Genomic DNA, 5,981 nt, shown 5'->3' with positions numbered 1-5,981 from the left:
GAGAGAGAAATATACTGGGGGAAGCAAAGGAAAGTCTTGAGGTAAGTAATGATAATTAAAAAAAAAAGGAAATGGGAGTAACAAGGAGAAGAAGAAAATATTCAAGGGACTAAAGACTAAAACTGATCTGAATGGCCTGGAAAATGTGTTCAAAGTTGAACCAAATTAAGAGAAACTGAAGAGTAGGAAGCACATGCCACCCTTTATGGGTGTGGAACATGGGGAAAACCAAGGGTCACATGTTGCACGGGTTCCATCAGGGGAAAAAAAGTCTCCAAACTTGAGTGCTTGAGGCATATGAGCATCCATGTTCAAAGGAGAATTCAGGGGCATTTGCATCTTGGGTTATCTCTAACAAATGGTTTTTCTTAGCATTTATGCACAGGAATACTTTTCACTGTCATGATGCTTTTATATATTAGTAAATCCTTACTATATTATATATTGTAGATAAGGTTCTTCCTCCTGTTTGAACCATAGGCAAAGGGAAGGTAAGTGACTTTTTTCATGAGGAGTTGGAGGGATGTTGTAGCCATGATGGTCCAGGAAACATAAGTCAAGGATTTTTTAGTGATGTCTTTTATTGGACCAACTGTAAAGGAGGCAAGCTTTCAGGCACAGAGTGCCTTTCCTCAGATCATCAACTCCTTCAAGGGAATATTTACTTTCCTAGTAAAATATTTCTAGGATTTTTTTCATACATGAAGATTTTCCTTTTATACCAGTGGTGATGTTGTTTGGGAACATATACATGGGGAAGAAGATGAAAGGAGATTTAGGATTAATACATTAGATAAATGATTTATATATAAGATGGCATATCAAAAGCCAGTTGTTCCTGTAAGGAAAAACATTTTTAAGATGTCCATGGATAGAGATCCCAAAATCTCTTCAGGTAATCCGTTCCATTGCTTAGCCACCCTCATAATTAGGAAGTTCTTCCTCCAATCCAATCTACGTTTCCCTTTTTTGCAATTTAAGGCCATTACTTTTTGTCCTGTCTCTTGTAAATACAGAGAATAGTCTGACACTATCCTCTTGAAAATCACATTTAAAGGCTGTTTTGAAATAACACCTCAGTCTCCTCTTCTCCAGAATAAATAATACCAGTTCTTCCAGCCTTTTTTTATAGTTCTTCCTAGACCTTTAATCATTGTTGTTGCTCCTTAATGGACTCTTTCCAATTTTTCTTCATTTTTCTTGAAGTGTGGTGCCCTAACCTGACACAGTCCTCCAGATGATGCCTCAACAGTGCTAAATAGAATGGGAGAATCACTTTACTTGACTTGCAGGCAGATCTCCAGTATATTATTTACTTTTTTTTTTCCCCCTCTCTTTTTTTTTTGCAACAATAGCATACTCTTGTCTCTTGTTCAACATATGGCACCCTATGACCCACAGAAAGAGACAGACAGTTTCTGCAGTGCCTCAGCAATATTTAGCTACCGATATTCTCAGTAACATATACCTCCTTTTCATTTAATAATAACTTTACTCTTTCTTGCTGTTTATTTTTTAATCAACCTTTTAAAAAACTAATTTGATATTGACTTAATGGTGCTGGGCTTTCACCTTAGAGCTATGTCTGCCTGAGGGGAGACATTAGATGTTACTGAAAAATCTAGGAATGTCAGTTCCATTTACTCCTAAACTGTATAAACAATGATATCATCAAATCTATCATCATTTGCATGAAGCCAAATGACTCAGCTCTGCTGAGACTGAATGGCTTACAAAATAATAAAAAGGATACCTTGGAAGATCATTGAGTCCAGCCCCCTGCCTGAGGGGCAGGAAGTCAGCTGGTGTCATAGGATCCCAGCAAGATAAGCATCCAAATTTCTCTTGAAGGCATTCAATGTGGGTACCTGAAACACCTCTGATGGCAGGCTATTCCAGACCTTGGGGGCTCAGACAGTAAAGAAATTCTTCCAGCATGAAATGGTCTTGTAGGAGTTTATAATTGTTCAACCTTGTCATCCCTTGGGGCACTCTGGTGAAGAATTGTTCTCCCAGATCCTGGTGAACACCTCTAATAAACTTATAGATGGTCATCAGATTGCCCCTGAGCCTGCGCTTTTCTAGGCTGAAGAGCCCCATAGCTCTCAGCCTCTCATCCATAAGGTCTGTTTTCCTGACCTCTGATCATGCATGTGGCTCTTCTCTGGACTCTCTCAAGCTTCTCCACAACCTTTTCAAATTGTGGAGCCCAAAACTGGATTCAATACTCCAGCTGTGGTCTCACCAAGGCCAAGTACAATGGGAGAATGATGTCCCGGGATTTACTTGAGAGGCATCTATGTTTGCAAGCCAGCGTTTTGCTTGCTTTATTAGCTGCAGCATCACATTGAAGGCTCATGTTCATCTTGTGATCAATCATGACCCCCAAGTCCCTTTCATCCGTAGTGCTAGTCAGCGTAACACTGCCAAGCCTATAAGGATGCTGCAGGTGTTTCCTCCCAAGCTGGAGAACCTTGCATTTTTCGGCGTTAAACCCCATCAGGTTCTCATCCGCTCATTTCCTGAGCCTGTCAAGGTCAGCCTGGATCACACTCCTGTCCTTAGGTGTGGATGCTTTACCCCAGAGTTTGGTATCGTTGGCGAACTTGGCCAGTCCCCTTCTGACTCTAATGTCCACATCATTGATGAAGATGTTGAACAATACGAGTCCAAGGACAGAGCCTTGACAGACCCCACTGGTCACAGGGCACCATGACAATTGACTTCCATCAACCACCACCCTCTGGGCCCTGCCGTGGAGCCAATTCCCCAGCTAGCAGATCATGGTGGACCCAAGGCCACAGTTGGCCAGTTTTGCCAAGAGGTGATCATGGGATATCAGATCAAAGGCTTTTTTGAAGGCAAGATATATGACGTCAATCTTCTCTTGTTCAGTTTTGAAGGAAATATGTGAAAAAATCCAGAAGGGTAAATAAAGGTCATAGAAATACACATTCTTCAAACTGAACAATTTTCCCTGGATGTAATTCAAGAAATCAATAGTGTTGATTAGGGATATAGAGGTATGTCCATACCGGTTTAGGATGGGTTTCTTTCAGCTTTGAAAGTCTAACACCCACAGTGATCAGTTTCAGATTCTCCTCCTTGAGAGTTGTCCTCTTTTCAGCTACCCACTACTGTGAAGCATATGTTTAGGTATGTGACACTTGTTGGAACTAGATTTATAACCCAGATACCTTGTTCTGGGCGGACCAAAACCCTCAGACTGACCATGACCTCTTCATTCAATAATAGGCAAATTTTATCGATTCACAGTTATAGCAGATAAGAATAATGCAAACAATATTATATCTACTAGTGCCAGGTGTTCAGAGTCAAAGTATGTTTGGCCAGCACGTGAGCTTCACTATGAGGTTCTCTCTTGAATTTCAGATATCAGCAGCCTGGAGGTCAGAGGCTGAGGTCCACCCCCTCCCCACCTCAGTGGGGTGGGTGAGATGAGCTGGTGGTGTGCCCACTGTCCATGGTGGTGTGCCCTCTGTCCATGGTGGCCTCAGGTTCTCCTCTCAGGGACCCTTTGCAGCTCTGAAATCCCTCCTTTTGTATTTTTTCCCCTCTTCATCTTTAGGCATCATTGATTGGTCTTCCTGTGGTTGTCATACTGTACACGTTCTGTCCTATCAGCATATTCCTTTGTTTCACAAACCCATCACATGCACACGTTTTAATTTGGGTTTTACCGGTTTCTCCTAATTTGGTCCATCTACCAAAACCAGCAATCCCAAGGGCTGTGCTCTTGGGCACTGTGACCTGGTGCCAATGCTGCAGAGTATCTTATCTCTTGCATGGAACTTTCCAGCCTGTGTCAGACACAGTGGGCCTTGAAGGTGACTTGTCACAAACAGGCTTTTAGAAAGCAATTAACCCTTGCTGTTGCCCTGTACCATTGTTCTAATGCATATCTACTTTACCTACAAACCAATTCCCAAAAGCAAAGCTCTAAATATCATTTTCTAAGCATCAACACTTTGATTTCCATTATGTTTACTCTTAAAAAAACTAACCACTCCACCACAGGAACATATTAAAAAAAGCAATTGGTGCTACACAGTTGTCTAGGGATCCTCCACAGTTAAAAAATAACATACAATTGTCCCTCCCCTATATCAGAATTCTGAAATCTAAGTTTCTATTTATCTTTAGCTTAATCATGTTTTCAAATCCCAATCTGGCAAAGGTAAATGGAGTGAAATCCCCTCTTGGATAAAATCACTTAAATTAATAGCCTCTTATGCTGAACTTAATTTCTAGAGCAAAAGGTTTCTTTAAAAAATTGTAATTCAGTAATTTTATTGCCCTGTGTGGTCAGGCCAACTCTCAGGATCTCAATATTGTGCTGTTAGACAGGCGGGTGTGACACAATTGCAAATATACAAACACACAAATCAATTAGGTGCACATACACATCCAAACCAGCCTAGGCACATACATACCTATCACCAATTCAAGCACATACACTATACACCCCAAAAGTTAGACACAGATCACTAATTCATATATCATGCACACAATGACACACACACACACACTTATATACAGACACAAATACACACACATACATATATACAGACACACACACATACACATATATATATACACACACACACACATATACACACACACACGTACACACATATATATACACACATACACACACCCACACACATACACACATACATACACACACATGCATATACACACATACACATGTATACACACACATATATACACATACACACGCACACATACACACATATATATACACACATACACACACCCACGCACATACACACATACATACACACACATGCATATACACACACACACATGTATACACACACACATATATATATACACACACACACACATATACACACACACACATATATATACACATATATACACACACATAAACGCATTATATATATACACACACATGTATACACACACACATATATATATACACACACACACACATATACACACACACACATATATATACACATATATACACACACATAAACGCATTATATATATACACACACATGTATACACACACACATATATATATACACACACACACACATATACACACACACACATATATATACACATATATACACACACATAAACGCATTATATATATACACACACATGTATACACACACACATATATATATACACACACACACACATATACACACACACACATATATATACACATATATACACACACATAAACGCATTATATATATACACACACATGTATACACACACACATATATATATACACACACACACAAATACACATCCATCCATAACTATACACACACACACACACACATATATACACATATACACACATACATACTTACATGTATATACACATATACAAACACATAAATACATATATATATATATATACAGACACACACACATACATACACACACACATATATACATACACATACACACATATACACACCCACACACATACACACACATATATAGACACACACACACATACATACACATACATACACATATACATACACACACACACATATATATACACACATACATACACACATAATATACACACACATAATATATATACACACACTCACACATACATACACACACACATATATACACACACACATACATACACCCCCCACACATACACACACACACACACACACACACATATACACACAGACACACACACATATATACACACGCACATACACACACATATATACACACGCACATACATATATATATATATACACACACACACACACACACACACATATATATACTCACACATATATGTATACACACACATACACCCCCCCACACATATATAGTTTCATAGTTTCATAGTTTCTAGGGTCGGAAGGGACCTGGGCAGATCATCTAGTCCGACCCCCTGCCATGGCAGGAAAGAGTACTGGGGG

Source organism: Alligator sinensis, unplaced genomic scaffold (assembly GCF_000455745.1).
Source record: "Alligator sinensis unplaced genomic scaffold, ASM45574v1 scaffold486_1, whole genome shotgun sequence".
Classification (NCBI taxonomy): Eukaryota; Metazoa; Chordata; order Crocodylia; family Alligatoridae; genus Alligator; species Alligator sinensis.
The sequence above is the reverse complement of the archived record's forward strand: the minus strand, read 5'-3'. Positions refer to the sequence as shown.